Source organism: Rhinatrema bivittatum, chromosome 2 (assembly GCF_901001135.1).
Source record: "Rhinatrema bivittatum chromosome 2, aRhiBiv1.1, whole genome shotgun sequence".
Taxonomy (NCBI): domain Eukaryota; kingdom Metazoa; phylum Chordata; class Amphibia; order Gymnophiona; family Rhinatrematidae; genus Rhinatrema; species Rhinatrema bivittatum.
In genome coordinates this window covers 432,771,187-432,784,335 of record NC_042616.1, presented here as the reverse complement: position 1 = coordinate 432,784,335, position 13,149 = coordinate 432,771,187, and the positions used below count along the sequence as shown (strand labels likewise).

Here is a 13,149-nt window from a genome sequence, read left to right as displayed (position 1 = left end):
CACCAGGGACGTTTGGCAGGTCTTGGGGGGGGTCAGGAGGGTGGGGGGTTGCGGTAAACTAAGTCGGCAGGTCTTGGGGGAGTCAGGAAGGGGGGGGGGGTGTTAGATTATTGTTTGTTTTTTTTATATTCGCTCCATAAGACGCACATACATTTTCCCCCCACTTTTGGAGGAAAAAAAGTGCGTCTTATGGAGCGAAAAATACGGTAAAATATTTCAGGTTCACAGTTCTGTGTTCTAGCTGCATAATTTCATTACAAGCCGTTTATGGCTGTATTAAAAAATAAAACACACATACCTTTTTTTCTCTGTTGAAAACATTCTAAAAGGCACTCATCCCATAAAGAAAATTCCAAGAAAATAAAGATAAAATCTTAAGGGACCAATGTACTAATGCATGCTAAATGCTATCACAAATGGTTAGTGTACATTAAATGCTCAATTAACGCCCACAAGGCAGTTTACATGTGTTAACACTGCTGTAAATGTGTATAAACTAGCTTGTAATACTTTTAATGTTCAATTTTTGCTATGGTAATGAGATGCAAACCTATGCAAAATAGCTCCTTACATATTAGCATAGTGAAAAGTACACACACAAAATCATTCACAGATGCATTAACATAAAAAACCTTAATTATACCTCGGGGAGGTGTAATTTAGTTTTGGAATATCCTTCATATGTACACATGCACATATACTAGGTACTGTACCATCTCTTTCATTTGCAGCTCATTGACCTAGGCCATTAATAAACAAGATAAACTCTGTACTTATTCATCTTAATGACTGGTATTACTGCATTTTAGTACATTTGCCTCTAACTGACACTGTTACTTGGAGGTCATGAAATGTAATTACTTATTAGTGCATGCACTTTATGAATCCTCTGTTTCTTGGATGGTTGTGCAACCAAACCAGTGTATGGAACAACCAATGACTAGCATGCTGCAATATCTTGCTCCCATGAAGAAAGATGCACAACATCATAAGACAGTGACAGTTACCCTCCTCTACTGTCTTAGTTTTCATGCATAATTACTCGGTACCAGGCAGCCCCCTTAGAAAGTAACAGGGCAAGAGCTTGGCATGAATTCAGAACCTCGTATTTACCCATATTAATTAATTATCCATCCTTAAATTTCAGAAGAAAATTAAATTGCACCATCAAATTAAAGGGTAAAAAAAAAAAAAAAAAAGAGAACCAGCATTGTTTCTGCTTGTGCTTGCAAGTTGTTTAAACATATAACATACTTCATTTCTCATGAACAGAGGAGAAAACTCAGAAAAAGAAATGTCAGCATTCTCTTTAGAAAGGGCACCTTGATGTCACTAGAGAAAAACTACAAGACGATTGGTTTGCTTAGTTAAGATGCAAGCCTACAGTTTATGTCTTGGTATTCTCCTTAGCACACCAAATCAATTCAGCTGTTGCCTGCTTATGGTTTTGGTAGAGTAACCATCTGGCTTTGGGGGCTGTGGAGGTATTTTATGAATGAGTCCTGGAAGGCTCCCAGCAACACAATGTTTTTGTTCAAGGAAATGCATAATAAGATATTAATAGGATTGAAATAAAGATCCCTGACTAGCTCATGACTGACAAATCTGAAACAAATCTCACCCAAGGGAGACAGTTGGCTCCCCACTTTTGATTCTATTTTTTCTCTTAGAGCAGAGAATAAACATACAGGTACATTGCATTAGCCTTACCTAATCTGTTTGCATTATTCATCTAGTATATTACCTCATCAGTGTCGTCCTTAATGTACATTGATAAAAGTCAACTAAAACAGCTGGGTTACCAGTGTCTATTTCTGACTTATGAACCTGTTAATATTTTTAAATACCATAGAAGATATTACAATCTGATCACAGTTTATGAAAAGTACAGAAAGAAAAATATTTGCCAATCTTTCCTTATCATCTGGGTGACATGAATCCACAGAACCATGAAAAGTGGCCGATAAACTCTTTAGAACAGACGATGCAAAAAGGTCACAGAGCTCAGAGCACAGTGCCTTTACTTTCCGGAAGCCACCGACAGCAGCTACAATTTGTTTCATAAAGCAATACACACAAATAGTATAAGGTTCCCATAAAAATATTTTAGTAGGTACCTGATTTATATTAAAAATCAAAGTTCAGTACAAATTTTGCACATTTTCTTTTCTCACTATTACACCCTATATACCACATTTTTACAATACAGAGAGATATATTACAGTATATTTGAAGTATCTCTCACATCTGTCACATTTACAGTGATCAGTTCATGCTATCGCTGATGCTCTATTTAGCTGTCAATTACCTACCAATAGCAGTGGTGATGGTGATTGTCTGCCAGGTCATGGCAGGTCAATGACCTGGAATCTTTTTAAAACTTGTTTCCTTTCTCCCATTGGGATAAAATGGAAAATGTGAATATGTGTACCATATGTGCACCTACCAATTTATGCACCATTCTAGCATTTAGATTTCCCATTTATTGTTTTAAAACATTTGAAACACCATATTTTTGCTTTCAGCAGTAGACTTTTCTAAAGCCACTTTAAACAACTTTCAAGAAACACAAAAGAGACACAAAGGATGTGCATTCTATTCTATATCTTATTATATGTATCTAATAATAAAACAGCAATGTATGCTTAACGCTCAAAACAGAATGTCTATTTGCTAATAAAGCAGCAAATTAAAAGCACAGCAATCAACATTTTCCACTGTTCACTGGAACTTTTTACCTTCCACATTTCATTAGCATCCTGGCATTTCCCGTTCGAACTTGATAAACTTGTAATATCTAAACCAAAGCACTGAAAAAGTGTGGGGGGGGGGGGGGGGGAAATGCCCCAGCAACCTGGCACTAAAGACAGAAGATCTGGTGGAAAATATTACCTTGCACACGAGCTCAGCCTCCTCGCAAGTCCTCATTTATGAATTCCTGTGCCTACCCGCAGGGGCTCTCGCCAAAGAATCACATACGATCCAAATCGAAAGAGAAACAAATCCTTACCTGAGGACGAAATTGCAGCAAAAAAAAAAAAGCTACGGCAGCGGCAGCACGAGTGTCCACAAGAGCCTGCTCCGAGAGAAAGAGCTTCTGTTTGTTTGCGTCTTAAATCAACAGTGGGGCAAACTGCTTTTTCATCTACCGTCTCCCTTCACAAAAGGATCTGCCAAGCAAGGCAGATAGGGAGGAAGGAAGCACTTTCTTACTGGAATGGGTTTGTTTTTTTTTTCTCTTCTCAGAAATGACTGGGCACCTCTCTCCAGTTCTCTCCACATTTACCCTTCGGATCGATACTGCTCTTTAGCAGCAGACTGAGCCCAGCTGCAGCTGCGAGAGTCTGGCCAATTGGCAGGGAGGTTTTGCTTTCTGGTTACCCACCTCCTTTTCAAATGCACAGCAGGCACTAACTCACACCGTTTGTAGCTGTGCGGATAGTAATGCGACCGGGTGCTTAACTCGTTTCTTAATTATTTGCCTAATGCACCGGACCGCATGCTGTTGTACTAAAATATACAGAAAAAGGCAGTGGGAGCATGTAAAGCTGCCCCTCCCCCACTCCTTGTAACACACACTAAAACAGACGAGGGCAAAATGTGGGCTCTAATGCTGATTTTTCCAGTTTGTATGTTTGTAGTCTCTAGGTTTAGAAGGTCATACGGTAAGAAATGAAACCACTGGGGAACTGGGAACTCATCAGAACTTCAATATACAGTATTCGTGCAATTTTTTTTGTGTTTTATGGCTTTTAGAATTTTTTAGATCATAGGGCTAGAATAAAACAAGGTTTGAACAGTTTTACACGGCAATGCCAGTTCAATGGCAATTCAGTCATGCAGCCTTGTTACAGATATTATTGGATATTGTTATTTGAAGAAGTGAATTGAATTGAAAAAAAAAGCTCAACATATAGAAAACTGGGTGACACTTTATGCCCTAGATTACTTTATGCAAACTATAACACTTTACTTTCCAAATCTATAGTCTTAGCATGGGTTGTACTAACAGGGTCATTCTTCAAAATGTGATATGGCATTAACGCACATGATAACAACATAACACATGCAATAGTTACACAAAGTGCAGCATGAATGTACATTTTTCTAATTTATTCAAAGGGGTGGGATTGGGGCGTGGTTTGGGCAGTATCAATTAAAATGAGGGGCACTATCACACGTTTTTAATGCTGGAAATAACTATGCCTTTTCACAAATTCTGTTTTGTACATTTTTGACTGAGAGGAGGGGGAAGGGAGAGAGAGAAAGAGAAAGTCTCTGGGATAATATGTATAGTAGTGAGCTATTTAAACCACTATAGGAGGGCCAGCTAGTAACTCGAGGTGAGGATTTGGTGGTCCTCTAGGTTTTGGGGGCCAGTTTTACATGCAGAGTGAGACACACAAACAGTACAGTAGACCTCGGTGAAGATCTGATGTGATTTGGAGTTAGGAAACTCACACAAAGATGAGATTTCTATTTTACTCCTGGGGGAATTCTGCGCACAAAAACTGAAAATTCTGCAAAATTCTGCAAACTTTATATTGGTCAATAACACAATTTACATGACAGTCTTTAAGTAATTACATTTTAAATTATCACAGAAAAAAGTTATTACTTAAAGTGCAGATTTTAAATATTTTGAGCAGAATTTCCCTAGAAATTCACTGTAAGAGTGTCCCTTCCACATATACCCCCCCCCCTCATACAGGCTCCCTCACTCTCTCGCACGCACACACACATCCCCTCATACAGGGCCCTCTCTCTTGCACACACATCCACACAAGCTCCCTTTCTCTCTCACACATACATCCTCACAAAGGCTACCTATGTCTCTCTCATGCTCCCCTTCACACAGGCTGGCTCACACATACACAATCCCTTCACACAGGCTAGCACCCTCACATACACACAATACCTTTTTCATACACATGAGCTCCCAATCTCTCACACACATACACACTCCTTCACAATCTCATCATATAGGCTCCCTCTCTGAAACCCACACTCAAGCATCCCCCTCACTCCCCCTCTTACCAACTAAGCTGTCTCTCACTCTCCCCCACACCCCCTCTCCTCATATAGGCTCCCTCTCTGAAACCCTCGCTTCGGGCCTTCATCTTCGCCGCGAATGGAGCGTGTGCCGCAGGATGCACTCCGTTCGCGGCATGCCGGGGTCTCCTCTGCTATTTTCTCCGCAGAATTTGACAATTCTGCGCAGAGGGGGAATTCTGCGCAAATTCTGTGTTCTGCAGTAGCGCAGAATTCCCCCAGGAGTATACAATGTTCTCTCACTCTAGCTCAGGGATGGCGAACTCCAGTCCTTGAGGGCCGCAAACAGGCCAGATTTTCAGGATATCCACCATGAGCACGCATGAGAAAGGTTTGCAGTCAATGGAGGCAGTGCAGGTAGATCTTTCTCATGCATATTCATGGTGGATATCCTGAAAACCTGGCCTGTTTGTGGCCCTCAAGGACTGGAGTTCGCCATCCCTGCTCTAGCTTGATGGATTCCCTACCAGGGTACTATCAAGCTAGGTCAAAAGAACATTAACATAATCTCATCTTAGTCTGACTCATGATCTCATGATGCTGGACCATTGAACATAATTTACTGATTTCCAATTCCTTATATATTCCTCTCACAGGTAAACCTGACCAGTTCAGCAGCATACATAAAACCACTCACCTCCTACCCCTGGACTGTCCATCTTCGAATGCCACCAATCAGTCCTGATATCAATGCCCTAGTAACTTCAAAATGGCGTCATCTTGGTGCCAGCCAGCCAGCACCATTTTCTTGTATTGTTGCGCGTTTCTTCAGCAGTACAAGAATGTGCCACCAGCAAGCCCTGAGAATGCATCATTTTGATGTCACTACGGCCATCGGCCTCAGGGCTGACTGGCGACTCATTTGAAAGTGCCAGAAGATGACTCAGGAGCAGAGGTAAGCGGGCAACCCTCTGGTCCCTGAAGATCATCATGGGCAGAGTAAGTGGGAGCCGGGGGGGGGGGGGGGGTAGTTTTCAGCCCTGTCACACTTTTTGGGGGCAGGTGAAAGGGGGTCTGGAAAGGCCCATTTCATTTTTTTTGTCTTTTTTTTTTAAAGGTTTATTTCATTTCTGCAAAGGAACAGAAACAAAATAAACTTGAAACGAAGCAATACCCGGGGGGGGGTGTGGAAATACCTAAAAATGTAAATGAAAAACAAAACAACATTTTGGCAGCTGCCACCATTATTAACTGGAGATCTTTAAAACATATCCAGTTAAGTGGCACTCTTGTTTGCTTTAAAAAATATCTTGACTAGGGGCCTCGGGGCCAAATCCCCACCCCTCCCTGTACATTTTAAAGGGCCCTCACACCTCTCTGAGGGAAAAAGCAAAAATTTAAAGCGAGACTCTCAGTGGTGGCCCTCCTTTCCTTTCCTTTCCTCTCCACTCCCTCCCTGATGAAAGAAACAAAAAAGTAAGGCTTCCTCCTTCCACCCCCACATCAGCCCTAACCCTCCCACTCTCCCCATACCTGCCAGAAACCTGGGACTGTTTGCAGCGCTGGGAATGCGGTTTTCTGCAATCCTGGGTGCTTCTAGCATCGCTCTGGCAGAGGCACTGGAAGAGTAAGCTGTGAGGGGCAGTGAATTCAACACCAAAGTTGTGGCAGCAGCAGCAGAAAGGTCAGTGGAGTTTCCTAGGCTTGGGCAAAAGGAGGAGGCCTGAGTGTATGTGTATGTGGGGGGGGGGGGGGGGGGGGGAGGGGGAGGTTGAGTGCAAAATGAGGAGCCAGGCTAGTACAATTTTTTTTGCTGCCCTGTGGTAATAATTACTGTGCTGCACCGCCTCCTCCCCCCCCCCCCCCCCCCCCCCCGATTCATTCAATCCCTGTCCTGGGCCTATCAAATAAAGCCCAGCTCTGTCCTGCAATCTATATTTTTAAAAACTGACAAAACCCCGTGCCCAGAACCCATGGATAAGGAAGTGAATTAGGTACCCTAGGCAAACCTTACAGCCTTGCATACATGCCCCCCCCCCCCCCCACACACACTCACACCCTTTACAGACACGCACAATTAAATAATGCATTTATAATAAATTTTACATGAAAAAGAACATTCAAGAGTACAGTCTTCTGAGGCAAAGATATCACTTACAACATGCGTATTATATTTACATGCACTCCTGTGCAAAAAAGACACTTGGAGCTCCTATGGAATTAGGCTTTTTGTAATGCCTGTTGGATGTGGGTTTTGCCCTCAGAAAGTCATGAATAAACAGAATTAGCATTACAATATAGTAAACCCTCCCATACCAAAACAACACTAACAGCCTCGTATATGTAAAGGTAACACTGCACATATTACACCAGGCCCTAGAACACCAACAAAACTCTTATTAGGAAAACAGGCTGCTATGGATCCCTTCACAGAAATTACATGCCAACAAAATACCTCATCTCGGTCACATATGCAGAACACAGTCAGACCCTCACCAAATTCAGAATAAAGAGATCAGAAAATATAAACACAAACATGCTGAGATGAACTGAACTGGAACCCACAACAAAGCCTCTGTATGCAGAGCAACAATGAAAAAATAGAAACATTAACATTCTTCATAAAACATTAAATAATAAAATCAAGAAATATAAAACATTAATCATAATAGTAATGTCATATTCATAAAAACAATATTTCAAATTAGCTAATGAATAGAATATATCAAATTTTCCAAAAGAAATTTAAAAAATCTGATGAATAAATATGCAATTAAAAATGTTATATTCCTCCTCCCAAAAAAAATTTCAAACCAGCAGAATCATCAAATTACACCCAATAATTAAAAGTTATAAGGATTTAAAAATCTGCTCTCCATACCTGGGATCCGATTTCCATTCACCCTGAGATTGTCGTGGATTGGGGAAGGTAGGGCCACACAAATGTTATCTTCTCTCTCACACATATGCACAATAACACATTCATTCTCTCACACATTCCCTCTCTCTAATATACACAGGCTGCATCTCCCTCACCCTCATAGATATATATATGTTTGTTAGAGATGTGAATCGTGTCCTCGATCGTCTTAACGATCGATTTCGGCTGGGAGGGGGAGGGAATCGTATTGTTGCCGTTTGGGTGTGTAAACTATCGTGAAAAATCGTTAAAATCGTGAGCCGGCACACTAAACCCCCCTAAAACCCACCCCGACCCTTTAAATTAAATCCCCCACCCTCCCGATGCTTTAAATTACCTGGGGATCCGGCGGTGGTCCAGAACGGCGGCGGTCCGGAACGGTCCCCTCAATAGAATCGTGTTGTCTTCAGCCGGCGCCATTTTTCAAAATGGCCGCCGCAAAATGGCGGCGGCCATAGACAAAAACGATTCGACGGAGGAGGTCGTTCCGGACCCCCGCTGGACTTTTGGCAAGTCTTGTGGGGGTCAGGAGGCCCCCCCAAGCTGGCCAAAAGTTTCCTGGGAGTCCAGCGGGGTTCCGGGAGCGATTTCTTGCCGCGAATCGTTTTCGTACGGAAAATGGCGCCGGCAGGAGATCGAGTGCAGGAGGTCGTTCAGCGGCGGTCCGGAACCCCCGCTGAACGACCTCCTGCAGTCGATCTCCTGCCGGCGCCATTTTCCATACGAAAACGATTCGCGGCAAGAAATCGCTCCCGGAACCCCGCTGGACTCCCAGGAAACTTTTGGCCAGCTTGGGGGGGCCTCCTGACCCCCACAAGACTTGCCAAAAGTCCAGCGGGGGTCCGGAACGACCTCCTCCGTCGAATCGTTTTTGTCTATGGCCGCCGCCATTTTGCGGCGGCCATTTTGAAAAATGGCGCCGGCTGAAGACAACACGATTCTATTGAGGGGGCCGTTCCGGACCGCCGCCGTTCTGGACCACCGCCGGATCCCCAGGTAATTTAAAGCATGGGGGGGGGGGGGGTTCGGGAGGGGGGGGGATTTAATTTAAAGGGTCGGGGGTGGGTTTTAGGGGGTTTTAGTGTGCCGGTTTTCCTGCCCTCCCCCTTCCCCCGATTTACAATTTTTTAACGATAAATCGGGGGAATTGGTATTGTATCGTGGCCCTAACGATTTTTTGACGATTTAAAATATATCGGACGATATTTTAAATCGTCAAAAAACGATTCACATCCCTAATGTTTGTGTGTGTGTTTGTGCCTTTGAGAGCCTATATGGGACACATAGGCTCTCACAGGCACAAAACATACACAAACACACAAGCTCTCACACAGACACATTTGCAGGTACACAGGTTCTCCCACATTCACACACAGAAGCTCTCACACAGATACACATATAGGCTCTTACGCAGTCTCTCTCTCACACACACAGACACCCTCATATACACACACACAGAAACCCTCACACATACACACACACACACACACACACACCCTCTCATACACAGGCACTCACTCTCACATGGTCAATCTCTCGCTCTCTCACACATATTTTGGACCTCTCCTTTGGCTGTTGGCTGAAGAGCAGGGCCTCTTCTTCTGATGTCAGCTTGGAGGAAATGCCAGCAGCACCGCAGGACATGACTTTTGCTGGCGGGGAGTAAGAACCCCAACAGCACATTACTCTACACTACCACGGGACCTTTCTGTACTCATTCCTGCTTGGGTAGGGGAGGAAGTGGAAGCTGTGCACAGTAAAATGCATTTACATGTGTAAAATCCACTTTTAAGTATGTAAATCCTTTTGAAAATTACCCCTTGTGTAAATCCATTTGAAATTTACACCCACCATGTATTTCCAAAGGCCAAACTATAAAAAAAAAAAAGCCATGGGTTCTGGTCAACTCAACTTTTCTCCCTTTGCCAAGATGTTTTTTTCTCCTTAATATACAGTTTCCTGTCTCTAAGAATGACTTTCATTTTGGAAGCAAGTGTGAGGAAATGACAAGCCAGTAGAAGAATGTTTAGTACCTTAGCTTGCCTGAGTAACGTTAGAACCACACTATAATAAGAAAATAAAAACAAAACAACATAAGATTTATCAGAGTGGGTCATAAGAACATAAAATATTCCATACTGGGTCAGACCAAGGGTCCATCAAGCCCAGTATCCTGTCTCCAACAGTGGCCAATCCAAGTCACAAGTACCTGGCAGGTAACCAAACATTAAATAAATCCTATACTACTAATGCTGGCAACAAGCAGTTGCTATTCCCGATTGATTAATAGCAGTTTATGGATTTCTCCTCCAGGAAATAATCCAAACCTTTTTTAAACCCAGCTTCACTAACTGCTTTAACCACATCCTCTGTAAATGAATTCCAGAACTTAATTCTGCATTGAGTAAAAAAGAATTTTCTCCATTTTATTATAACTGTGAAACTTGCTAACTTCATGGAGTGCCTACTAATCGTTGAATTACACTGGTAAACAAATTTCTGGGAACATTTTGTTTCCTCCACAACCTTTGGTAAAACAAGTAGATTTTAACAAGCTGAACACAAATAAGCATTTATTATGTCTGTATCATGTACCGTTTGCCAGAAAAGTGTGATATACATTAATCATTGTTACGTGTCTGTAGCAACATAAGCTATAATGGCAATGTTGGCACCAGAAAACAAAACTTAAAATGTTTTGCCGCAGATTTTTGTTTGTAATCAATGCGTCATGGATCAGAACCAACAATAGTCACCCAGCAAGGAGGGATTCCACTTGCCTTGATACCATTACTCCATTTTGACAATATCTTGATGAAACCTTTCACCATGTTCATCACTCACAGCGCCAAGGTTGTCTGGGAAGAAGTCCAAGTAGGAATGAAGAAAATGTATCTTCAATGACATGTTGCACTTTATCAGTTTGTATGCCTGAAGCAGATTTTCAACCTGTTCGACATAGTCTGCTGCCTTATAGTTGCCTAGAAAGTTACAAATGAATTTCTTGAAGGCTGTCCATGCAACATGTTCTGTACCTTGCAGAAGACCATCAAAGTGGCTGTCCTTCATCGCAGCTCGGATTTGTGGACCAATGAAAACACCTTCTTTTATCTTGGCATCACTTATGTGTGGAAACATTTGCCCACAAATAATCAAAGGCTTTACTTTGCTTGTTCATTGCCTTAAAAAAGTTTTTCATCAGCCCAAGTTTGATGTGCAAAGGTGGAAGAAATATCTTACTTGGATCCACCAATGGGTTGTGCACAACATTCTTCTGCCCTGGAACCAACTTCTTGCAAAAAGGCCAGACTTTTCTGATCTAATGCGAATCTCTTACTCGATTGTCCTACTCACAAAGGATGCAACAATACTTGGTGTAATCAAGCTGCAGACCGAGTAGAATTGCAACTACCTTGAGATCACAACACAAATTCCAATTGTACCTCAAGTATTCAATGTGGTTCATCAGTAGCTGCATGTTCTCAGATGTTTCTTTCATATGAATTGCATGTCTGACAGGTATTAATGGGTAGATATTGCCGTTGTGCAGCAAAACAGCATTCAAACTTAAGATTGATGAATTAATAAACAGTCGCCATTCTGTTGGGTCATGGTCACATCCGAGAGCACAAAACGATCCATTTGTATTTGTATTTATTAAAATCTATTAATCACTTAACACAAAATAGGCCTAAGCGATTTACAGTAAAACAGGCATAACATTAAAAATTGGTGACAAAACATGCACAATAAAAAGACATAAAAATAAGGACCAACCAACAACAGCACAGAATAAACATGGACCTAGTACAATAAAGGGTTCTTCAGAAGGAGTTTGTGAATTTTTTAGAATTGTCATATAGACAAACGTCACCTTATCAGACCACTATCAGCACGGGCTAGCCATAGGCCTGCTGCAGAAGGAAGAACTTCAATTGGAGTCTGAAGTTTTTTAGATTATCTTGAAGATGGAGATCATATGGCAGTGAATTCCATAAAGAAGGGGCTGCTACTGAAAATGAGGTTTCTCTGGTTGTAGTCAAATGGGCAAGATGAACAGAAGGAATGTCTAATAGTCCACGTTGGGATGATCTTAAATCCCGAGTTGGCTTATAAATCCTTAAGAGAGCATTGGACCAAGATGGAGAGTCAGGGCTCAGATGAATGGGTAACCATTTCAGGCTATTCAGAATTGGTGTAATATGATCATAGAGTTTTACATTCGATACAAGTCTGGCAACTGAATTTAATAACAATTGTAACGGCTTAAGAGAAGTCTTAGGTAAGCCTAATAGTAGACTGTAACAGTAGTCTACGTGAGGAAAGATGAGTGCACGTACAATGGTGTGAAAATAGGAGTTATGTAACAAGTGCGTAGTTCTGCAATTAAACATTTGTTAAAACCCGTTTCAATAACTTATTTAATTTGAGACTGAAATGATAAAGTTGCATCAAGAATGACGCCAAGGCTTTTAATGGGACAGTTCAGTGAAAAGGTCAAATTATCAAGGATACCTGTGTCATTTTGAGGGGCAGAGTGGGGTCTATATAACAGCAAGAATTCAGTTTTTGCAGTTTTAAGTGATAATTTGTTCTGGTGCAACCATTATTTTATAGATGACAAACAGATATGAAGATGATCTAAAGTATTTTGCCAGGGAGTTTGTTCTTTGGTTATAAACTAAATATCATCAGCGTAGATTTTAAATCCATCAGTGATGCTTGCAAACAGTTTAGTGATGGGAGCAAGATAAACATTGAAAAGCATGGCGGATAAGGCAGAGCCTTGTGGAACACCAGATTCTAAATGATGAACTTCAGATTGCTGATCATTAATTTTAATTGACTGAGAATGGTCTTTAAGATAGTCGGAAAACCACAGTAGAACAGGACCAGCAATGCCACAATCGCGAAGGAGGAAAAGCAAAATTGATGTCACAGCAAAAAGTAAGTCTACTTGGTTGAAATATTTTGTCAAATCTTCATGATGGCTGTGAAATACTGAAATTTTTATATCAGATGACAAAAGATTCCATCCTTGCAGCCTTGACCCAAGCAGCTCCACCTGACTCGCCGATAAAGCCAAATCTCTGACCAGATCATTCAGCTCTGACTGAGATATTAAATAAGGATCACTGGATGTTGATGGCACAAAGTCAGGATCAGTCACAGCTTCCATCTGCGATGGCTGACCATCATCGCCTAACTCCTCATCCTCATCATCAAGTGTCCACACC

The 13,149-nt window shown here is 41.8% G+C and overlaps 1 protein-coding gene across 1 annotated transcript in view; it reads right to left on the bottom strand.

The window, feature by feature from the left end:
- Positions 1–2,973, bottom strand: part of CDH12 (cadherin 12) — a 2,479,035-nt gene extending 2,476,062 nt beyond the window's left edge. The window contains exon 1 of the mRNA XM_029590315.1: positions 2,893–2,973. The gene's annotated coding sequence lies outside the window, so the exon portion shown is untranslated. The remainder of the gene's footprint in view (positions 1–2,892) is intronic.
- Between the last annotated feature and the right edge of the window lie 10,176 nt (positions 2,974–13,149).